Source organism: Haemorhous mexicanus, chromosome 10 (assembly GCF_027477595.1).
Source record: "Haemorhous mexicanus isolate bHaeMex1 chromosome 10, bHaeMex1.pri, whole genome shotgun sequence".
Taxonomy (NCBI): domain Eukaryota; kingdom Metazoa; phylum Chordata; class Aves; order Passeriformes; family Fringillidae; genus Haemorhous; species Haemorhous mexicanus.
The window spans coordinates 22,397,587-22,422,309 of NC_082350.1; the positions used below are offsets into that span (position 1 = coordinate 22,397,587).

The following is a 24,723-nucleotide window of genomic DNA, read 5'->3' on the forward strand; positions in this document are numbered from 1 at the left end:
GTCCATGGTCCTGCAAGGAGAGCTGTATCCAGCACACACCATCACATCCCCCTGGGATGCTTCTGGTTCCCCAAAGCCAGGGAAGAGCCACCAAGAAACCCCCTTGACTTTGTTACGGGAAATAACTGAACACCAGCATTTGCTTGCTGTAGAGATATCAAAATATCATAATTTCATTAAAGAGAGGAGATAAATTCTTCCCTGTGAGGGGGGTGAGGGCCTGGCGCAGGGAGCCCAGGGAAGCTGTGGCTGTCCCATCCCTGAAATGTCCAAGGCCAGGCTGGATGGGGCTTGGAGCAGCCTGGAATGGTGGAAGGTGTCCCCGCCCATGGCAAGATGATCTTCAAGGTCTCCTCCAACCCAAACCCTTCTAGGATTCTTTGATTTTACTCTCATGCCTCTCTCCTTTGATCCTGAATCAGAAGAACCAGGACAAATGAAAGCTGATCAGCAAACAGAGGAAATTTCCTAATGACACCCTTCAAGGTCTCTGCCAGCACAATTTAGATGGATGCATCAACATGAACAAACTAAAATGCACTGTGAATTAAGAAGCATTGCCCTGATGAGGGAATATTTGCTGTAATTTGTTTTGCAGGCACTTAGCAAAAACAGAATAAGAAGAAATGGGGAGAGCACCCAACAAAGTAATATGAAAATGGAGTCTCTGGCAGCCTCTGAAATGCACACTTTTAATGCAATTAGAGCATGGAGTGGATGAGGGACCCCCCACTCAAAGTAGCCAAACTCTAGTTGTGCTTTTTTTACACTGCTGCAAGTCTGAGCACAATCTGTTCCACAAGTGACTGGAAAATACATTACAGCTGTGAGGAAAATAGATTTTTCTTTTCTTCTGAACCTACTGTGAAATATGAATTGGGAATTCATTAGCTATGAGCTGCTGCAAAGTAACATTGTTCTTAAAATATTCTCCTGGTTAACTGCAGACAGAGAACAGGGGTCTTTCATTTCATGAAATGTCCTGGGAAGGATCATTAGAAATTACTTACAGAGTCTTTCAGAGGCTTTTTAATTTCCATTTGCAGACTCTACGTGATGACAAAGCAGACAGGCTTTAAGCTGGAGGAGGTTAGATTAGATTAGATATTGGGAAGAAATTCTTCCCAATGAGGGTGCTGAGACCCTGGCACAGGGTGCCCAGAGAAGCTGTGGCTGCCCCTTCCCTGGAAGTGTCCAAGGTTGGGTTGGATGGACTTGGAGCAATCTGGGATAGTGGAAAGCAGGGGATTGGAACTGGATGAGCTTTAAAGTCTCTTCAAACCCAAACCATTCCCTAATTCCATGTGAACAGTGGATCTGCAGCTGTTGAGTGGTGAAGGAGAGAGTGCCACAGGCTCTGCTGCTCACAGAGACAGGAGTTGGAAGCCAGAAGGAAGAGCACTGGCTGTGGCTGTGGTTTATCCATATCCCAACACCCTCCTGTGGGATGCTTAACAGCTTTGGACACAACAAGCACCATCAGTCCTTGGGATCTTTTCAGGTTCCTGCAGGTCCACCCAAGGTCCGTTCAAGGACAGGCACAGCTGGGACACTGTCAGAGCTGTGGGGCCATTGCCCCAGGCGTGTGTGCCCAGCTGGGCTGGGCTCCATCACCACAACATCTGAGCAAGTTTTGGAGGTAGCAGGACCACCAAGATCCACCACTGATGGACACAGGCAGCAGGGGTGGGATGGATGACCTGAAACTCTAAAGCCTTCTTGGTGGTGGAAGAGTTTGATTTCCACAGCCTCAGCAATACCTCATATCCTGCCAAGAGACCACTCATCCTGCTGAAGGCTGCATTTCAACAAATGAAGAACAGTCCTGCTCCCCCAAGGTCTGCTCAGAGCCTGGTGTGAGCCACGGAGAGCAGGTGGCTGTACATGTCTGTACATCCCTTGTTCTGCCCAAAGCTGGGGCATGGTCTGCCCTTGTGTAAGGTCCCAGCTATGCTTTGATGCCAAAATGCCCAGAGGACCAGGCCCACAGCTTTGGCTCAGGCCCTCACTGTGTCAGAGCAGTGGGGCTGTTATCCAGAGAGCCCAGTGGATGTGATGGGCTGGCTTCCAGCACCATCATGCAGCTCTAGTTAAACAGCCAGACCATGAAAGTGGATCCTGCAGGAGTGACTCCTCACCACCAGAGTGGGAGCAGCTTTTGAAGTCAGCACTTATCAGCTCAGTCCACCACCTGCACAATTAAACCTTTCTTCCCCCACAAAACAGGAGATGCCAAGACAAACAGCATAACCCCCTGACTCCCTGCTAATCATTGAACAAACCCACTACAAAGGTGACCCCAAGCCCCTGGGGAGCAGAGTGGGGACAGGGATGCTCTGGGGGATCTCAGAGGGGGGAAGGCTGTGCTCAGGAATGGCTGTGCTGTGCTCTGCAAACGAAGGGAAACAGTGGCTGTCCACACTGACAGAGGCAAAGGTCCTGAGGTGTATTCCCCTGCCTGGCCTGCCCCCCTCCCACCACTATTTACCTGCATTGTTCCACGTTTGGCATGGCAGTGATGCTCTCAGAGTGCTGCATTTGCTCAGGTTTCAACAAAGTGAGGGAACAGGCAGGGAAATGGAGAGAGTCAAGAGCATCTCCTGCCTGAGCTCCCTGCTGGCACTGGGGACCCAAGGGGACCTGGGCAAGGAGAGGTGGCAGGGCAGGACAGAGGACCCACAGTACCAGGCAGAGCACAATCTGCCAGCTTGTCTGCTCATGGAACAATTGATTTTAAAGGGCTCTGAATGAAAACTCAGAGGAGTAACATGATGGTTTTACAAGTACCTGAAAGAGGAGCTGAAATCTCCTTTCTCCTGGCTTCAGGCATGCTGATTTTCCTTGAGGTTTAGAGGCAAAATGTCTTCAATGTCCAGAACCTCTTGACAAGCAAGGAGCCACAGGCTGAGAATTAGGAAAAAGAATTGTGTGAGGTCTTCTTCAAAGCCAGAAATATCTTCAAAGACAAGATCTTCTTGAACAAAACAGCCACTTCCACCTCCACTGTCACTTACCTGACCTTTTCATTTGTCTGGAGAGCTGATAAAATTCACATGACAAGATATGCCTGGAGAAAAATACTTGCTTACAGGTTTTTGGTAGAAAAAAATATGCTTCCCCCCCAGAAATTCAAATCCAACCAATTTAAAAAAAGTTTCAAAAGAATACAAAAACAATTTGCATTTTGGTTGTCCAGTTTTTCCATTTCATTCCAAAAGGAAAATATCTAAGTGAGATATTAACTCCTGTTGGTATGGATATTTATTTCTGCTGGCATGGTACCTTCATGCCAGTCATTTGAAAGTGGTGAATAAATCCCTGCCTGGAAAGCTTTCAGTGAGAAAAGTGAGAGCCTGAAGGAAGAACTGACAGCAGATAACAATAAAAACAACAATCACTTTTTCTTTTTTTTCTCTTTTTTCTCCAGAACTGACATTTTCCTGTGGAAATGTGAAATGAAAAATGTCTTGTTCAGTGGGAAAGCAACTCAAGACAGGCAGTGCTTGCCAAGGACCCATCCCACCTGCCCAGAAGGAGAGCAGGTAGAGGTGAGTGGTGATGCTCAGCCACCCAGCCCAGCTCTGCTGCTTCCCCATCCCTTTTCTTCCTATTTCCACAGCTCTCCTGGGGCTCTCCTCCCAGGAGCAGCAACATTTCACAGCAGCATGCTGATAGCTATTAAAGTCCCACCAGGCACCGCAGCCGTCAGGGATGATCCGGCACCGGGACCGTCCCACTCCCCCTGCAGAGCCCTGGGATGTCTCTGAGCTCTCTGAAGCCCCAGCACCAACCCCCTCGTGGGCTCACAGCTTTCCTGCAAGGCTTTTCTCCAGATTCTCCCCCTTTGCCAGCACGGGTTCAGTTTTCCCATTGGTTTCACTTGGATGTGAAACTCTTTGTTTCCCACCCTCTCCCCCTGCCAGGCTCCAGGGACCACCACAGCGCTGAGCTCTGCTTCCCTCTGGGCCACTCTGCATCCCTAGCAATGAACAGCTGGAATCCTTTACATTGGAACCATCTCCCTCATAGATATTCATTAGCAGATGCTGCATCTCTCCACACATTCAGCAGAAGGAAGGTCCCAGCAGCACCTTTGAGTCTGCAGATGCTGGTGCAGAGGTGACTCCTCCTGCTCACTGCCCCGGCCAAGAGGGATGATTGATTTTACAGTGCCACAGCCAGATCAGCTGTCACACACAGCAGCTCTGGGGAAGGCTTCTCTGCCACCTCCTTGGGAGCTTTGAAAGATCTGTAGTAATTATTTTTCCTGAAGAAAACAGAATTAATCTTTCTGCTAGGGTTGCGGTTAGTTTTCCTAAAATTGTTTTTTTTTCTAAAGATTTCAGAAAGCAAACAAAGCTGCCTAGCACCATTTTTCAAAATCATTCCCTGTCGTGTAGTTCAAACACTCCATCAGATTTCCAGAAGAAAATAGATCAGATTTCTGAAGTGCTCAGTGGGTGCTGCTGCCTGCTACCAAACTGGGGATGTTGTCTTGTGCCTCAAAAGAGAGCAGCAGATTTGGCACAGATCTCACACGTCAGAGATGGGTGCCAAATACGTGCTCTGCCTGAGTTTTAGCTGCATTCTCTTTTCTGAAATGATTCATTTGTAGCCTTCAAATGTGAAATACAGATAATCCAGGGGAGAAAACAGGGGAATCCAGCAATGGATGTGGTTCCTGTGCACAGTCTTGCTTCTCATGCTAACAACACTCGGCTCTAAGCCCAGGAAAAGTCGTGAAAACCCTAAATTTTGCAACATGGACACCTCATGACACAGCTAAGAAGGTTTGGTAAAGGGGTTTGATGAGGCAGCCAAGGAAAAACCTTATTTTTTTCAGGTGGAATTGCCTTCTGTGAAAGGCACTGGAGAAGTAGCTCTCAAAAATTCACTCCAATTTCATGCAATTTGCTGTGAATTAGTTTCATCAGTGACAATTAAGCAGAAATGCCACCTGAAAGACCTCTAACCTTTGAATGTCAGACTTGGACATCAGCAATGCAGATGGCTCTTCTGTGCAACTGCTCTGCAGATAATCAAAGAACCATCAAATGTTTTGGGTTGGAAAGGACCTTAAAGACCATCTGATTCCAACCCCCTGCCATTGGCAGGGACAATTTCCACTAGAGCAGTTGCTGAATTAAACATTCAAACCTTCTTTTCTGTGGCTACACATAAATAACCCCCACTAAAAAAAATAAGTTTATTTCTCAAGCTCCTCTGTATGACTTTACAAACACTTGGATTTGGCAGGGGAGGTTGTGATCATGTTAAAATCAGTGGAGGTTTGCTCAGCAGCCCCACACAGCAGCATTTATTTCACCTGCTGAGCAAAGATAAACTGGGGCAGGTGATCAGGATCCCAACTGGGTCTTTGTTCATGGATTTAATTTATTTTTACCTGAAATAAGAGAGCACAACTTTTTGAGAATAGAGAATTTTGGCTTACCTAGCTGAAAATAAAAGAGGCGGGTTGAGAGAGGATACAACTCCTGTTTATAAGTAAATAAGGAATATCAGCAGGAAAAGAAAATAATTAGGCTAACAACCCTTAGTTAGAACTAGTGGGAATGAGCTGCCCATAAATTATTCAGGATGGAAATGAGAAGTTTCACCCCATTAAAGAAATCTTCATAACAACATCAATTCTTGCCTCCAGTTAGTCTAAAATATGGAGATGGAAGGGGGGAGCAGAATTTACCAGAATTTCAATTTGAAAGAGCAGAATGGCAGCAGCAGAAGGGAAAAAGCCCCTGTACACAGGGCAGCAAATGCACAACCACAATCCAACACAAATATACACACTACAGATTAACTAACAGTCTTGGGGAAGAAATGGCCAATATCCTTGGTTCCTCTTACTTTATGATTTCTTTATTATTGCCATTAAGAACCTTTATGGCATTTTATAGGATGGTCTGAATGCAAATTACAGGAAGGTCAGTGTAAAAACACATTTGTTAAATAAACTAGTATTTTTTAAACTTTCCTAAGAAAAGAAATGTCTCAGTGGATCTATAATGAGACAGCACTGTGGCCCTTGTCTAAACCCAGGGTCAGGGCATGAAAAAGACTGGGCTGGCTAATTGCAGTCTGACTCTTATTGAACTCCCCAAAATAGAAGAAAACACTTGGGGATTTCATAGTTCATTAGTATTTTTTGCTCTCACTGTCTTGAAAGCAAGCAGCGATGGTGACCTGTGATCTTCTGTTCAAAGAAAATTCATAGAAAGCTAAAAATAAGCATAATTGTCAGGTAGAGGGCAGTTTTGAGCAACACCCCTTTTGCCATAGTGCCGTGGGCATGACATTGTCCCCTCCCAGGACAGAGGGGACATTCCCTTCACCCCCAGGAGCCTGAATCCTGCCAGAGGCACATCTCTCTTTGATCTCCAGCATTTGAAGGACAACACCACCAACCTGCAATGCATTCCCAAGGTGGCTGGTTGCAATTCCTTGAACTTGCAATTTGTCTCTAATTGTAACACTCATTAAAGCTGTTTATAGCCATTGATTCTCCCAAAGCCCTCACAAGGCTGTAACACCCAGCAAAAAGCAAAGCAGGCAGAGATTAACTGATCAGAACAGGGTATGTCACAGCTCAGCAGGAGGAGCCCTGTCCTGACCCAGATCACTGCTGTTTTATAGCAAAAAATAAAAGGAAAATCACTCCAGGCTAGGCCTGAAGTCTGTGCTCTGTCAAAGTGCTGAGTGCTCAGCTCATGGGCACTCAACATCACTGCCTCACAGGGGACACTGCAGAAGGCAGAGGGGCAACATGAGACAAGAAAATTCATCTCCAAAGTTTTGGAGCTCGCTCTGCCTCTTTCTGAGGTGGTTTGTTCCCAATAAGTCCTAACAAGCAGCTCCTGGTTTGGTCCTAGCCAGTAATTGCGACCCTTTGGGTGTCCCTAAGGACCTGGGGTCTCCCTGGGCACTCCCTCCTTACCACCACCATGAAGTCCCCTCTAAAACCAGGTCCCACCAGATGAGCCCACCAGCTTCTCCACACAGAAAACAGCATGGCCAGATTTCTCTACAGCCACCCCAAACCTTTCCCACTTTCACCACCCCAAATTTGGAGTGCCAGGGTTACAGGGCACGTCCCGTTCCCACCTGCCACTGATGCTTGACCGTGGAACTTTCACTGATGATAAATCCCTCCTCACATACCCGGATAATCCTTTAATGAGCTGCCATGGATCATCCCCAATCTGGGGTCATCCAGGTCTGGTTAAGCCCAGCCTTGTCAGAGCCACCTTCACCCACTCGATGTCAGAGCTGGCCCATGGAAACGCCCGGCTTGCCAAGCCCAACACATCCCTTATCCACAAGGACACTCCTCACTGTGCTTTCTGTTCCTCTTGCCTAAACTAGAAACATTTCTGTGCAAGCCAGGGGCTGTGCCTGGGAGAGGCAATTCCAGCCTGGAGATAACACAGATACAGCTGCCTTTGTTCCCTGGGAAATCTGCTGACAGGGAGGAGGGTCCCACAGGGGAGCTGCTCTTTGGGGCCAGCCAAACTGATGCTGCTGATGGTTTGATACGAGGTGGTGTGGGCCAGGCTGGCTTTCCCAGAGTGCTGGAGCAGCGGGGCTGCAGGCAGCCAGAGTTTTGTGCTGCTCCAGGCAGGGTTTATCTCAGGAAAAGGCACCAAGGACGGGCTGCAGCCACGCGTGAACGGGAGGAGAATGGCCGAGCACGGTGATATCACAGCTCTGAGTCATTAGCTGAGGCTCAGAGCTCTGCCTGGCCTAAGAGACAACGGGCTGTAAATAGATGCCATGAATAAATGCCAGGAGAAAAAGGAGTTTGAATTTTACTGAGGAGGGTACTGTTGATGAATATTTTCGCAGCTTGGTCTATGCTGAGGGCCAAATCTGAACATCAAATGCCCAAGCATGGGCAGCCAGGGAAGCTTGAACTGCTCAGCAGAGATCTCATCCCCCTCCAAGTCTTTAGTGTCCTGATGCTGCCCAGCTTCATCAACCCCAGAGCTGGGATTGAATGGTTTTCTACAGCAGAGAAAGTAAAGGCACACATTATATGTTGACAGGAGCTAATTAGTTCCACAAATATACCCTCATTCTGAAGATATCCAAAATTATTAGTGATTTTTCATAGCTAAATGGTTTTGACAGGCTTTTCAAAATGATGGAAATCTGTTTAACTGAGGAGTAAACACATTCATGCAGATCCAGGGACAGAAGGCTGAGGATGCATCCTCAAGATGAGCTCCTCTGCAAACTCAGACCCTGAAAGTTCCAGAACCCATCAAGCAGCAATAAAGGAGTAAATAATAAAAGTAATAATCCATAGAGCAAAATGCTGCATTTCCTCTGTGTAACAGCCCTGGTGCCCAGCTTGCTGTGCCATGGTAGCTGAGCATGATTTCTGCTAAACACACACATCTCTCCCTCCTTAGGTATCACACACCGTGACGTTCTCTCCGAATCATCTTCCCTGAGCATTGCTTAGCAGCTCATTTCTGGTTATCTAACTCCAAGCAGCTCATCCTAATGACCATGCTGGGTTTTTCTTTTTCTTTCTTTTCTTTCTTTCAGCTCTTCCCATGCTGTTTCTTCTGGTAAGGAACTGCAAGTGGCAGCAATTTGAGAGCTCTGGGCAGGGAAGGCCATGGTGCCTGCTCCCCTTGCTGGGAGTGGGGATCTGCAGGATGCTCCTGGCAGCCAGCACAGCTCCCGTGGCCCAAAATGCACAAAAGGCCCCACTCTCCTTTGAAGCTCTTCCTCTGCATCTCTCCATCTTGAAATATCCAACCTTTTTTATCTTCTAAAAAATATTGTTTGAGTACTAAATGCCCAAATATCCCTTGCTGGTGGAATCAAAGATTGTAAAATCAGATTTCTCTGGCTGATGTCCCCCCACAGCCCAAGGTGCTGGAAAAGCTGCCCTGTAGTGCAGGCAGCAGATCTTCCACCTTCCACCTCTGAGGAAGGGTTGCTTTATAGGCTTCTACATTTTTCCATTCTATACCAGGCACTAATTAATGTGCACAGCAAATTATGCTGGAGAATTGTGTGAGAAGAGACTGTCATCCAAAACAGAAGGAAAAGTAGGAGATGTCAGTAATTACATGCATTTATTCCATCAAAGTGTGCTTCTGGTCAGATCATTAACTGCAAAGCACCACTCAGAGTGCAATCTGATATCTGGAGGAGTCAAACATCTCATGCCTTCTTGTGCCAGACGAATATTTCAGCTCCTGCATCAATCTCTCTTTCACCTTTCTCGTCACCATTGCAGTGACAAGTCCCTTTTCATGGCTTGCAGCATCTTGCCAGTTTCCTCAGGCAGAAAATTTCCCTTTCTGAGTCACTCTAGAATTTCTCAGGCTGTAGAGCAGCCAAAGCCTCCCCCTGCTTTCCAACTCGCTGTACAATTTGACAAAATCTTCACCCCAGCCTGGGGACAGAACTGCAGCCCCATAAGCAGCCTAAACATTGGGGGATGTCTGCTAAACCCTGAGCTTTGCAAGCTACAGGTGAATTTATCTACATGCTGCTGGTCAGAGGTGTCTGCAGAGGCCAAGGCAGGTCATGGGGGCTGTGACCACCATTTGGTGATGGACACCTCACCTAGTGGCCTGCAGGTCTGGACAACACAAGTGTGGCTCAAATGTTGAATTTCAGGATAGATCCAGGAACCTCTGAAACAGATCATCTCCATCCTGAAGCTCAGAGTTGACACACAAACCTGCTGCTAAAATTCTATTTCACTGGGACTGCCAGATCAAAACAAGCCCTACTTATTTTAGAATGACCCTGCCTAAAACCCATGGGGATGTGGTGGAGGAAGGCTGACTTTCCTGGGCAGGAATATTGTGGCCTCAAGCAAGCAAGAGCTGTGCCAGAACTTCCATCCTGCTCCAGGCTGGGCAGGCTCAGCATCCCAGGGGAGCCTGTGCTGTGCAGTAATGGTGCTTTGAGTGCAAACCCAGTGGCACACAGCTGGCAGAATAACACTGGGAGGTTCCACACAGCCCAGCACCACATGACTTGAGTGATGAAAGCTGGAGATTTCCTTCCTCTGTGTGATCAGGCTCCACTGTGGCATTAAAATCAGGGCATACCATGGAAAGGAAGGTGAGGGGACCTGGCAGGTCACACTCCAACATCAGCAGCTGCTGAGCCTGCCCTGGCCAGCCTTGACCTGCAGCATTGTTTAGAGGGGAATGATTCCTGGGCAGGATCTGAGGTCCACTGGCTGTGCAGTCTGAGGCAAATGACTTGGTTTTCTTGTTTCCAGTACAGCAGCTTCTTGTATAAATATGAGATATTTTGAAGATGAAGGTAAGAGAAAGGACCCTTGGGGAATATAAGGATTTGGTACCCACTGATACTTCAGTATAGCAGACATCTGGAGAGAACAGGAGAGGAAAACAGCTAAAATTTATCTAAAATTTTCCCTTTCTCCTTTAAATAGCATCCTTCCTTAGTTTGGTGGGGTTTTTTGTTCTGTTTTGGTTTTGGTTTTGTGCAGGTACCTTGCAGGAGTGCCCACATCACCCTGGCTGGCAGCAAACAGAGGGTCACAGCCAGTTCTGGGCCACAAGCACCAACCCCTAGAGAAGGAGGCCAAAATACGGGTCAAAAGCTGCAGCCATTTGGTGAGTAGCTGCAGTTTGTGGTTATTTCAGCTAATAAAATTGTAATCCTCTCAATGACTGGTCCAAAAATAGGTTACAATTTTGGAGAGAGACAAAAAAGCATTCACTCTGCTGCTGGGGTCGTTCCCTGCCCTGCAGCTTCACTCTGCTTTCCAAAATAAGGAGCTCTGCTGTCAATGCATGGCTGCAGAAGCTCTGCTGGAAGGTAATTAGGGCAGGACACAAATATTCATGATGGGGATGGGTCCCCTGCCGCCAGGGGCATCCTGGGACAAGGCACCTTTTAGTACAAAAATATTCCTGCAATCTCTCAGAGCTGCAGCTTAGTGTAATAACGTCGCTCCCAGGCAGAGCACTGGCAGATGTGCAGCAGCCAAATGAGTTCTGCAGCCTGAAGCAGCCACCCAAACAGCCAAAGGGAAAGTAAATTTCCCTCCAGCACCAGGGTACTGTGGGGGTGGCAGCAGAGCCCAGCCTGGGAGGCTGGAGAGGGTCAGGGAGCACCAGGGATCCCATTCCCCTTCATCCCACACCTTTTGGATGGGGTTCTCTGCCCCTTTCAAGGCAAGGGTGTCTCTCCTTTTCATCCTCATCTCCTCTCTGGCAGAAAAAAATGTAGTGAAAATGCCTTACCCTGCTGAATTTATTTTAAATTTCTGCAAATTAAGTAAATTCCAGCAGGATGGAACAAACCCTGAGCACAAAAGGTATTTCAGGATCACAGCATTTCCTGTGTGTGAAGACCCCAAACATTGACCTGCACCCCCACATGCCCCTGGTTCAGGCAGTGAAACACCCAGACCTGTGTTTCACCCTTCTCATTGCCTCAGGCTTGAGAGGGCTCAGCCAGTTTAAGGTCAGGAAAGGATTTAATGCAAGCAAAGAGTATCTTAGAGAGACTCTGAAAACATTAGCAACAGCAATATCCAAAAATGTTATATTCATTAACTGATTAAATCATACAACAGTGGAATAATTCACTTTAACTGCAAGCTGTAGCACAGTGCCTAGATTGCCAAGCCAATAGATCTTTTCCAGTCTCAAAAGAACCTTTTCTACAGTGGATACTGGCATCAGCACAGAATTTAAGACTGCTAATGCAGCTGTTAAGAGTCTCCCCATGGACAGCCCATTCCTGAGAGTGTTCAAGGCCAGGCTGGATGGGGCTCTGAGCAACCTGGCCTAGTTGAAGCTGTCCCTGCTCATGGCAGAGGGTAGAATGAGATATTCTTTAAGGTTCCTGCCAGCCCAAACCCTTCTGATTCTAAATTCCATCCCCTCTCAACACCATCCAGCTTTTGCATTTTGCTGGGGCCCATCAGCACTTGAGAGTTGTGTGTTTCACTCCTGATGTTCAGAGCAGGCACTTCTCAGCCATTGAGAAGGGAATGTGGAAGCTGCCAGTATTTCTGGAGACACTGAAATAAACAAAGGTGGATGGAGAGGGCAAAGAGCCACATCCCATGGGAAAAGTGCTAAGCAACAGCAGGACCAGCATCTGCTGCTTCCTGAGAGTGGGTGCAGAATAATGACATATAAAACCACATTTCAAACCAGTGTGGGGCACCAAGTAGAGAAGATACACTTCAGATGGTGAATAAGAACCTCTTCCATCTCCTTCTCTTGTTTTTCTCTAATAAAATTGTTTTCTCTGGGCGCTGCAGAGGTTACAAGCACAGCCACACTTCAATGCAAGTCCCTCACCTACCCAGGCACACAGGGGCTACTTGCCAGCCAGTTTTTCAGGTCCTCTTGTGAGTCTAATTAAAGCTTTCCTTTTTTTTCTTTTTTTTTTTTTAATGGGAGAAGCAGAGCTGCTAATTAACTGCTGAAAATTATACTGGAGATCCAATATCTGCTGTTCAGCTACCTTAGTGCTCATCAGCTTCCCAGGGTGAGGGAAGCAGCAGCAGCAGAGGTACAGAGGGGATGGGAAAAAAAATATCCAGCAACTTTTGTAAACAGTGGTGGATTGGAAATGGCTTTAACCTGAATTTCACAAGAAGCAATAATAAAAAATATGTCTATATATAAAGGTTGGATATCTGCAGTAGAGTGCCAACCCACTAAGTGTTATCCTCTCTTTGCATTTCCATTTTTCCCAATTTCTTGCAACTCTTTTTCATAAAAATGAATAAGGGAAAAAATAAATCAGATGCTAAAAGCACTTTTAATTCCCTGATCCTTCAATGTGTGACAGATCCTGACAGGGAGGAACAGAACACTTGTTTAGGTGAAACTTTATATGACGTGAGAGCCATCCTGTTTGCAAGTAATCCTGAAATCCTGGGACTAGGAGTCTTTATTTCTGATTCAAGGGATTATTTAGCAAAAAGATCCCTGTGGGAGTATAGGAAACACCCCCAAAATCCCTGTGGAGCACAGAACAATGTCAATGGCAACTGGCCCCTGAAAATGTGCTGCATTTATATGATTTGTGTTAATTTGTCATCTTAAATAGACCTGGCCACCAGGAGAGGATGGGGTCAGGAGGTAGCTAATAGCACATGAAGTGCTGTTGCTTGAGGAGCATTTCAGGGAGTGCTGCAGCCAGGCTGGGAGGTGCTTTTAATTAAGATATAACCTAAAAAGGCTTTTTTTGATGAAATGCCAAAAACAGAAGCACGAGAGAATGAAGCAAGTGATTTGGGCAGATGTCTAACCAGTGGAAATGATTTCATGAATTGCCCTTAAAGCAGCAACAGAGCTAATGAGACATTTTGCAGGTATCAGCAGAAAGGATGATTGCACTAAAATCCTGGTTTTTCTTTTCCCCTGGCCCTGCTGACCTCTCTGGAAATCCCCATGCAGCCTCCCCTGCAGCCTGAAGAGCCAAAGCTACCAACAAAGCTCCCTCCTGCCCCTTGGAGAGGAGCCACTGCTGTGCAGGCTGAAGCCAACCCTGGTGTTCCTGTGGCTACATTTCACAGGAGCTTTGAATAACAAAAATTAGAAAATCTGACCATGGCTAACAAATAATATCTGCCTGAGCAGCAGCTCAATGCAGCACATCCCTCCGTGACTCCGAGAGATCCCAGAGGAGTCCCTGTGGGGACACTGCCTCCTCTGGGAGCCCAGGGCTTCAGGATGGCCTTCCAAGGACAAGGAAAGCCCTTCCCTGCTCATGGCTTAGCTGGAGGGATTAAACACTGTTCAGCTGTGGTTGCCGAGCTGTTGCATGTTGTTTGTGCTTTGCCCACTGAGTGGAGCTGGGCACTCTCCCATCCTTCCCCTCCGGGCATGGTGGCAAGGGTTTCTTTCCCTCTCAGGACCAAGGGACAGGGTATCTGCTGGCAGTGTGGCTGCAGTTCTCACTGACAGGTCCCCACATCACTCAAGTTTGAGGTTTTCCCCCCAGTTTCTACACAGAGATTGAGTTTTGAACCCAACTGATGAAGCCTTGTGCATGACAGGAACATCCACACCTTCAGGTGAGGGATGACAGAACTTCCTCCTTCAACACTTTCCCTCTTCAGCTTTTTGCACAAATTCCACTCATTCACCTCTCAAACATCTACAGGCACGGACAGGAATGTCTAGTAACACAGAGGGTTTTCAGGAACCTCCTCATAACCTGGTCCCTGCTGTGTTTTTTACACCTGTTTTATACAAACCACCTAAAATACCAACAGATGATACAGAAGGTCAGCAACAAAAATATTCCCATCATCTGCCATGAGGATCAATTCAACCATTAAAACAAACTATTTGAGAGACCATCCAACACCTGTACAAGTTTATACATTCCCAGCAAAAGTTCCCTGGGAATCTGGGAGAGCAGTGACGATGGATGAATTCATCCATCCACCACCACCTTTCCTGCTGCCCAAGATCACGTCAGAAATAACCTCAGAGGAGAGCAGAGCAGGTCTCTAGGGAAAAGAGAGGACATGGAAATAAACCAGGGTAAAATTACAGCTGTACAAAACTCATTGCATTACCCTGCAATGGAAGGATAATTAGGAAATTGGTTTTGTACTAATGATTCATATCTAGCTGGGCAGGAGCTATGTCAGGAACACGACTTTAATTTAACCTAACACTGCAGTACAGAACATGGCTTGCAATATTTTTATGCCCAGAGCCTCCCAGCATTGCTGCCTCTCCTCTCCCACCCCTTCTCCCCACATCACTGTCCCAGACAATGACATTTGGGGACCACCTGCACAGCCCAAATAGCAGCTAATTGTCCTTAGTGTCCTTGCCATGAGGCAGGTTCAGTGTGAAATGGCTGGGCTGGTGGGATTGCTTTCCATGAACCTGATTATGATTTCTGAGTCAATTTGTTACCAAATGATCTTCTAATTGGTGAGGCTGGATAAAATCCATGAGATCACTGAAACTTTATCCTAAGACTGCCCCACATGGTGCTCCTGTGAGGAAGTCTTTAAAAAAAAAATCTCTGAATGACACATTCCTGGAAGTCAAGATTTTAGGATTTGTTCAAGCCTTCCTATTCAACTATAACAGATTTTTTCATGTGTTAAAGGAGATCATTCTATTCAAATTATGTCAGCACATTGTCAGTGTTGACTGAAATAATCATAACTTGCAAAAACAATGTATTTGTGCAGCAGATATATTAAGGTTGCCTCTACAAGGTTTTTTTCTTTGCAGACAAAAAAAAAATCTCTGCCTGAACAAAATTTACAATTTCTCCTGGAAGCATTATCTGTGGAAACCATGCTACTGATATGCAATGAGACACAAAAGTCACCCACCCCTGCACAATCATCTGTGGATGAGGAGTAGATTGATGTATAGTTCTTCAGTTTGTGAAAAAAAAGTCGACAAGTTTTTCACTGATCACCCTACATTTATGTGGCAAACCATGAGTTCTCTTTGGTGGGTAATTAATTTAATTAATGTGGAAATATTTAATAAATGGTAGATTTAATCTTTCCCCTTTTTCTTTGCATCCCAGACTTTAGAGTAACTCAATATCTGTTCCAAATTTATAAAGGGAGCTTCTTTCTCAATAGTGGCCTCAAGGCACAAGAATATACTGAATTTTACGTACTTACATAAAGTAAAATGAGAAATATCCCATTAGTCAATTCCTTTTAATCTAAGAAAAGGGAAAAGGATTTCATAGCATGAAAAATTTTCTAATGTATTGAACCATATTGCCATTATTGCTTTATTGCCTGTTATCACAGGGCTCTTATCAGCACATCCTCCTGGTAAATGAATAAACCCTTTCACAGCACAGCTCTGGCACAAATGATAACCCTGGGATGGGACAATGGAGTCAGAGGGTTCTTGTCCTGCCCGAGGGACCCACCACTCATCCATGTGGGCAGCACTGCTGCCCTTGGAGGCTTTGCACAAAGCAGAGATTTGGGGATTTAAAGATGAACAGGACCCTGCCCAGCTCCTACAGCCTTCCCCTGCCCATTCCAGCCAAAACCAGGGCAGGAGCTGGTGCCACACCCATCCCTGCTGGGGGGACAGAAGGAACCCCCAGAGCTGGTTCTGCTCTTGGGCACCAGTAATTCACTGGGTAGAATTTGCCTTTGAGGGATTCTTTCAGAGAGTGTCTCACTCCAGAGAGGACTTCACACATTGCTGAGTTAAAGAACAGTTAACAAACCCTGATGGGAGTGTCACAGTAGGCAAATGCACTGCTGGTGGGGGTGGGCTGTATTTTGGTGAATGTATGTGAGAAAAAAACACTTGCTGACCCTTCCAAGATGCCTGAATGGGATCTTCCCAGTTAAATCTCTGCCTCTTCCACCCTATGCATACAAAAGCAAAACACAGGTCTAAACTTTCACTGTGAAGCCAGTTCTGTGCCAAGTGACCAAAAAATCACTTCACTGCATCAGTTTCCTAATTATTTACTGGTGCTACCTTTCCTGTTAGATAGGGTTCCCATAGCAACATTGCTTTTATCACGTAAGAGGATTTACCAGATTAAACCAGACGCCTTCAGGTAATTAAAATACACGCAATTTCTTTGTTATTTACATTTCTGCTAGTGAAGAACCACAATACTCAATTCAAACCAGGATGTTGAGGATCTTTGGGACCAAACAAACAAGAAATAAAGCTGTCAGTGTTTGTCTAGTACAAAATGGGGCCACGCCAGCTGCAGGAGGCATTGCACACAAAAAGCCTCCCAGTTTGGAGCATGCAATGCTGAGAAGAGCAGGCTGTGCAACCTGGTATTTGCATTTGGAGACAGTGCCAGAAGGTTGGGATGAATGGCCTGGTTTATTTTCTGGAGTCAGTTTTCAAGAGAAGACATAATGCTTTGGATGTGTAAGAGCTTTAACCCCGGTGTCCTGGGCTCAGTGATGGTGAGGGGTGGACTTGAAGGTGGTCACCTGTTTCCCAGGTGATTTCAGCTGGAGATGGCATTTTCCACTTCTGCCTTGCAAGGTCTCAGACCTCCAGTTTATTAGAGACTGTGCAAAACTCATTCTTCCCAAAGCTGCAAGATTTGACTTCCAGAAAAAATGGCTCAAGGATCAAACCCAATGCATCTAATAACTTCCATCTTTCTCCAAAGTGTTTGCATTTTGGGTTTTGCTAAAGGGGCAACCCTTTAGCACTTCCAGAGGCTCTCTCCCACCTTTACACCTGTGATGCTCCTGGTTGCCCCAGCCTGTTGCAGGTGAAGGCAGAGACAGGGTCTCCTGTAAGGTGGTGGGGATTGGAGCAGCTCTGGGAGCTCTACCACTAGAGCTGGACCAAAACAAGAAAAGAGCAGGGAAGGTCAGATCTGGAAAAAAACCAGCCTTTCTTTGGGAGATGAAGGGCATTTTGCACAGAGGAGTTGCTTCTGCTGGTGCTGTGGCCATCAGGTAAATTCTGGGAGGTTGGAAGCAGATTTTGTCCTTGTCCTGGGGAACTGAGACTCCAGCCAGTGAAAGCACTTTGGTTGGAGGGCTGGAAGAACCTGCACATCAGCAACAGTGAAGACAGGTCATGCAGAAAGCTGAATCTCAAGATGCTTCACTGTGAAACTACATCCCACACCACAGTATATTTGCATGGCTTCCAGTAAACTGAACTGCAGAAACTCCCTCTTGAATTAAATCTGTCATCGCTGTATTTTAAGATCTTTGTTTCTAATTAATGTACAATATGAGTGACTGCTGTGGAAAGTTTTCTTGTTTGAAACTATTGGGAGTATTAAATTCAATGTTGTTCTTCACTGTGTGCTGAGCTACACCACTTATTTACTCCACAGCTTAAGTCTGGAGGAGTGAGGACTTGAATCACTCCATGTAGGAGGCAACTTCAACTTTAACAGCAGAGGCAGTTCAGACTTGCAGCCTTCTTCATGCCTACTTTGAGAGCTTCAGCAGGAATTTAGTGCATGCTGTCTAACCCTTGGGAAGCCTCAACTCCTCCCAGCAGCCACCTCTGCACAGACCAGAGGTGGATGAAAGCAAAAAGTCATTTAAGTGCAGACAAGGGTGTCCTCATCGTCATCTGAGTCTCCTAACAGCTTCTCAGGGGGGTGAACAGAGCAGCTCACCCTCTCAGAAGTGAGATTTGCAGTCCCCACAATCCACACAGACCCACCACGCTGAGTCACATTTCAAGCTTCTTTGCCAGACATTATAACCAAGAACTTTTTTTCTTAAGTTACAAAAGAGCTAAGTTCCATTATTTGGTGCTACACACCATGTCCAGCTTTGCATGACACAGAACTGCAATTCAAACCTGACTGCTCTGATGACAGGCAGAAGAGAGTAACCTGTAGCTGAAACCACATCAGGCCCTGGAAGTGCAGTTTAGCCCCTGGAAATCCAGTTTAGCCCTCAGAAAGCCAATCTAATGCTGTCTCAGATATTTCCATTGCAAATGGCTCATGAAGCCCATGTGTGACATCGCTGTGGCCTTGCAGTGTTCTTTTAATTGTCCTGGCATGTCTTCAAAAAGATATATTTGTTTTCAGGAAGATGAAATGGAAATAATTTTTAATGGAAAATGAGTACAGAAGGGATTACACAGAAGGAAATTAAACCAATACTGTTATGCCTGGCAAGTCTCCTCCCATTTTCGAATAATCTGGTTAACTCTTGATTAAAAAACCACAAAGAACTGGAAGACAGGACAATGCCCATACAGCAAAGCTGTAAGCTCAGCCAACACCCTTCACTCATCTGGGAAAAATGTTGATTTGGGGTTATTTGGAGCAGATTTAGGTGCTTCCATGGAGAATTAATGATGCCAACACTGCAAAGTAACCCAGTGGGCTGCTCAGCAGCCCCTTGCAAGGGCCTTGGGTTTGCACTGAGTGGACTCTTCGTGGGGAATCCCCTATTCCTGAGGGCTGCAGAGAAAATCAAGCACCAAAGCAAATGGCTCATGTGGCATCCCAGAGGTTCAGATGACCACCTGAACTCATGAAAGATTTCTAAATGGACAGAAAGGGACATGATACTGCTTTTGGAGAACAACGAAGATGCCGGGCACATTCAGTTCCTCACTGCCCTAAGACCTGAGGGTCATCCACAAATCCTCTGAGGAGGCTCTCACAACTTTTCACTCTCTTATAGCAGTGTTACACAAACACCCAGGAGCTCCAACCTGATGTTATCACAAAGTAAGATGACACATTCCTACAGTCTGAGGGCAGGATGCTCACAGACCCACTCACAGAAGTGAAGGTCTCTGCTCTGGATGGTGAATTAATCAGCCTCTGAGCTCTGAATCTTTTCCAGCTGTCCCTAAAGCATTCATCTACCTGAGGGCTCAGCCTTACCAATCTTTACAGCACAAACATTACCCACTCGGACTTATTTGGATTAGAATTGCAAACCACTTATTTTCTAGACATTAAATTTTAGTATAAAGTTTCAAACCCTATTGTGAGCACTCTCCATTCCCTGCTGTAGCCTAGCAGCAGCCACTAATGCTGCTGGCACACACTCTTGCCAGGCTACACCTAATCACTGCCCACTGAGCCATGGCACAGATACAAGAGCAGGAATAGACAGAGCTGTTGTGGATCACAAGTGTGATCAGCTGGGAACTAACTGGGACCAGCAGCTGTAAAATGTGCCATTGTCAGAGAATTTGGAAGGGCAGGTGCCTGTACTCTGGCAGTCCTTCAGCAGTGCTTTACCACTGCCTAGGTGGTCTCTGGACTTCAGTACAGTTTGCCCCAAGGGTTGGTCCCAGCCCTGTCCCCAGATTCATCTCTGCTTGGGCAGAGTGATGTTAGACCCATAGAATCCCCTAGGCTGGAATTCTAGGGTCACTGAGTCCAGTCATAAATCTGACTCTGCCAATTCCAGCAGCTTCAGGGTGGCTTTCCATTATAACAAGACAAGGTGTGGCTGCCTGAGGAGCTCCTGCCTGGTCTGAGGTCTCATCCTGGTCCTCCACAGCCAGCAAGGGATGGAAGCACTTCACAAGGACAATGCACCTCCCCTGCCCCAGATGTCTGTTCAGGAACCCCAGGGATCTTCACAGAAATGTCTTGGATCAGACATGACTCATGGAGTGATTCAAGTACCTGTGACTCAGCTTTCCATTGATTGTTGTGGTCATGGCCCAGCTGGTAAAATCTAACATGAAGGTCATTTGAATGAAATGAAACAGGCCTCTTCCTAAGGATCATTTAGTGGCTTTGACTCTTCCCCATGGATTTCTAATTTCAGAACACAGAATGACAACATACAATCTCTTCCATCCAAAGCCTGACTCATTTATCCACACAAACACAACAGAGGCAGGGGGGTTAAAACAGTGATTTCTTACTCTGCCTTGGCTTTTCCCTTGGGCACAGCCAGTCTGCTCCTGTGATCCTGCTTCTCATGCCCCTGGCTTGTGTGTGTTCCTGCTTTCCCCTAGACTGCCTGGACAACAACTGTCTTGTTTAAATTCAATTTTTCAAATCATACAGTTTCTCATCTTCCCTCATAGGGGAAGCCATTTCCTACCTGGAAAGAATCATCCATTGGAAGTTAAGCAACAGTGGAAAGAAAACCCTGGGATAACTGGTTGCTTGCTGAAAGATAACCCTGGTGTTATCTTTCAGCAAGCAACATCACTTACAACAAACATTACCCCACACTGTGGTCCTGAACATGTGACAAATATTTTCCTTATATTTTTAAATTAAATCTGAACCAAAGCAATGAATACCCCAATTCTGAATGAAACCCCTGTAAACAAGAGTTCAACTGGGCCTTCCCCAGAGACAACTAATTTTATGCTTCATCAGAAAGAACACATTTTACTTCCAAGAATAATTTTAAGCCTTTCCCTAATTTCCATACGTTAACACTCAGAGGTGATTAGAGTTGCAAGACATGAAGTAATCAAGTTTAAGCACTGTACATAACAGTCAGCACTTTCTGCACAAGGCAGAACCTACCCTCAACAAATTTATTAGCAGAGTTGCCCTTTCGAGACTATCTGAGGATTCTCTGTTGACAAAAATATTTCCTTTATTCCCATGGTATTTGCCTACAGAATTCCCTGTAGGCAAAACACCAAAAGAACAGGACAATAAAGAAGTTGCCTTCATAACTCTTCATGCACAACTTTTGGGTTGTATGGGGCCCTCTGAGCTTTTTTTTTTTGCTTGGCTTTTTGACTCATCTGAACTAATTTACTTTGGGTCAAATCCAGAAACCCTTATTGAGGCAAAGATTCATCACCTTCAAATGACCAAATCTTGAAAGAAGCTTCAGTCCCAGAAATAAAACCATCAATTCTATCAGGCTACCTCTCTGCTAATAAATTAAATAGCTTTGGGAGCATTCTCTCAGATATTGGCCAGCTGGCACAGGATGATCTGTGTCCATAATGCTTCACTCTCCCAATCTGCAGAACAAAAAGTTTTGTGAAAATTGTCTGTGGGGAGCACAGACCCATCCTGGTGCACCCTGATCCCACCTCATCCCATCTGCACCATGCCTGGGGAGTACCACGGACATCTCTAAAAACTGAATGGTATCAAGGACTGACCTCCTGCACCAGGAAATGAGACCCCAGAGTCCTTGAACATGAGCACAAACGTAGCCTCAAACTCCAGCTTGGGTCAGCACTTGTTGCTGGGTTTGCCCAGTCCTTTATCACAGAAACTATCAGTGAATCCAAACGTAAAACTGAGCCAAGGCTCCTGAACTCAGCAAAACATGACACTCTTTGGGTTAATCTTGGAAGCTTGAACTTGCAGTTTTCCAGTTAAATGCCTTCCTGATACAGCTGATAGGAAAACCTGGATAATCCTTGTACAATCCACTGCATTACTGTATTTCTCCACTTAATCCCTCGTGGATAAGAGTGAGAGGAATTATCAAGAGAACAGGATGAATTGACACTATTGACAGACCAATGTTGTGAAATATGCTCAGTACTGAACATATTGCTGCCCCTGAGCAGCAGTGAGGGAGGTCTGGGCTGTGGCTGCCTTGGCACTGCGCAGAAACCATGGCGTGATGCCTTACTCTGCTTTTTCCTCCTCCTCAGGCAGGGCTCTTGCCTAGGGAATGACTAATGCCATACTCAATTTCCTTAATTTGGCTTTGTATTGCTTATACTGCAATGGAAATTTATGTTGGAGTCTGAACAGAGAGAACCTGCTCTGAAGGGAGGGGAAGGACAGCCAGAGCCAGAGCCAGGGGGACTCTTGGGCTCACCCCCAGCTTAGTGCTCGTGGCTCAGGAGTCACCCTCCCTCAAGGGCACCACTGTCCACTTCAAGGGAGCACTCTTCATTTAAGTCAGTTATTTCAAAGATTTTGCTGCTTGCTCCAGTGTCTGCTTTCTCCACAGGTCTCACAACAAAGCCAAGGGAAATCCCAAACATGGAACCTGAGCTGTGTTTTGCACTGTAACCTCCATTTAGTACCGTTCCTCTGGTGCTCATCCCTCTGTCCAGTCCTTCCCTTGTTCAGGCCAAGCCTTAGGCTAAAGGATGTCTCAAAACCTCTGAGGATGGTTTTTCTTCTCTATTGCTTGAAATGCATTTTTAAAAAAAAAGTTAAATATCTTTTATTGTCTGTGTAATACAGGCAGTACTGCACCATCTGTGCTTCACGTTCAGGGAGGGAGAGGCAGGAAGCCCTTGCATACCCAAGGAAAGGCCATCAAATTAAATGGAACAATGGAAAAAAAAGCCATCCTGTAACCTAGTTTGTGCTCCTACACTGTTTATGGTGATATGAAAGTGCTACTTGATCAAAGAACAATTTCCAGGCTATTGTACAGTCAATTGGATTTTTCTTGGATACTGAGCTGTTTCCCGGCTCCCAAAGATATTTAACCTGGAAACCCTGCAGCAGCCAGAGCAGAGGAGTTGGAAATTGTGTGCAGATGCACTAAATGCTCATCCATGGCTCACATGTGTTCAGTGCCCTCCCACCCAGCCCGTGGGATGTGCCCTGTGCGTGGCACTGCGCTGCACATCCCACAGGGACCAGGAGGGCTGACAAAGGAAAAGGTAAAAGGAGGCCAACAGCACAAAAGATGGAGGCAGGGAAACATCCATGGCAGTCTGGGATAAGGAGGGACCCAAGACCCCAGTTTACCAAAGCTGACATGCTGTTTCCCCACCCTCTCAGCAGCAAAGGCAGCTCCATGGCACGGAGAGAAGCAGTTCAATCCCTCGCCCCCAGACACCACCACAGGATCACACAGCGTGTGCTGCAACTTCAGCATTAAAATGAGAATCTCATCCCCACCCAGCTCTTTTCAAACTTAAAGGGAAAAAAAAAAAAAAAAGAAAAGGCATTATGGAAGAGTGGGCTGGGCAAACCATGAGTAATAATTCCTGACCCCATTTGTTGTTAGTTATGAGGAAAAGGTTCATTCTCTCCTCCTTTACCTATTTTAAGTGGTTTAGAGTTCTTCATTCCTCTCACTGAATCTCAGAGTTACTTTACCAACCTCCAGAACACTCCTAGCACAGCATGGTGTTGTTACAAGCACTCAAGAACAGCTTTGTGTGTGCACCAGGTGGGCCAGGGGCTGGTGCAGGCTGGTCCTCCAGGCATCAGCAGAGCTTGCAAGGCCTGGGATATTCTGAATTGACATCACTCAGGTCTTTTACAATGCAAAATAGGAAAAGAAAAATAAAGAAACTAAATTACTGCACTGTCAGGAAAAAAACATAACTCCAGGAGAAAACGGCAAGGCAGTCAAATATTCCATCCTAAAAATATTCAAATGTTCAAATATTCCATTCCAGCTCAAAAAGAAAGTATTGGCTCTTTCTGACAACACTATTACTATCACTAAATTTGTATTATTATTTCAGAATATTAATTCCATGCCCCAAAGGGTCCAATAGACTGCAAAGAGAGTGATTAGGACAGCAAAGTGTTTTGTAAAATGGCTTCTGCCATCTGCCAGTCCTGTACTGCTTTTCAGCACTCAGATATCACTGATAGCTTCCCATCTGCAAAGCCCCTACCTTGCTTTAGTCACTCCATGAGCATTTCTTGGTTTCCACTGCCCCACAGTCCTTCTGCATTTAGTTGCTGCCATGAAGATGATGAGAAGCACATAGACATTTTACTCAAAGTCACGTTGGGGAAGCATCACCCAGCCCTCCTGTTCCAAACCTGTGCTTACAGATGAGACTCCATCTCCAGTGGTACCCAGCAGGGCCCCTTTACCTGCAAGAGGGGACTCTGAGCCCAGCCTTGACAGCCTGAGGGATTCCTTGAGTACAGGACTGAACAGGGATGGGAAGTAAAGCAATTGCATTAGACAAGAAAGACAGAAATTTTTCTTCTTTTTTTATGTGCACTCAATAGAAGAAAAATAACTGCAGGCAGAGACTGTGGGTGAGTGATGGGTTCTCAGCTTAGCAATATCTCCAGAAGAAATTCTGTATATTATATTTTGCTCTTGAGAGCAGTGATGGACGAGCTCTTCTCCTTCACATCTTCCCACAGTTAAACAGAGCAGACTCTCACCAAGCTGGCTTTCTCTTGCATGACCTTTTAGGAAGGAACAGGGTCAATCCTCTTGGGGATTCACAGCAGGCTGTGCAGACTAGGAAATGCCAGTGTCTCCCCAGCCCCTCCACAGCTTCTCTGGGCAACCTCTGCCAGGGCCTCACCCCCTCTGAATAAGGAATTTCTTCCTAACATTTAATCTCCATCTCTCCT

General features: G+C 46.0%; 1 long non-coding RNA gene across 1 annotated transcript in view; it reads right to left on the minus strand.

The window, feature by feature from the left end:
- Positions 1 to 24,723, minus strand: part of LOC132331481 (uncharacterized) — a 31,186-nt gene that overhangs the window by 2,925 nt on the left and 3,538 nt on the right. The window contains exon 2 of the long non-coding RNA XR_009487601.1: positions 2,788 to 2,904. This is a non-coding gene — a long non-coding RNA (uncharacterized LOC132331481). The remainder of the gene's footprint in view (positions 1 to 2,787; positions 2,905 to 24,723) is intronic.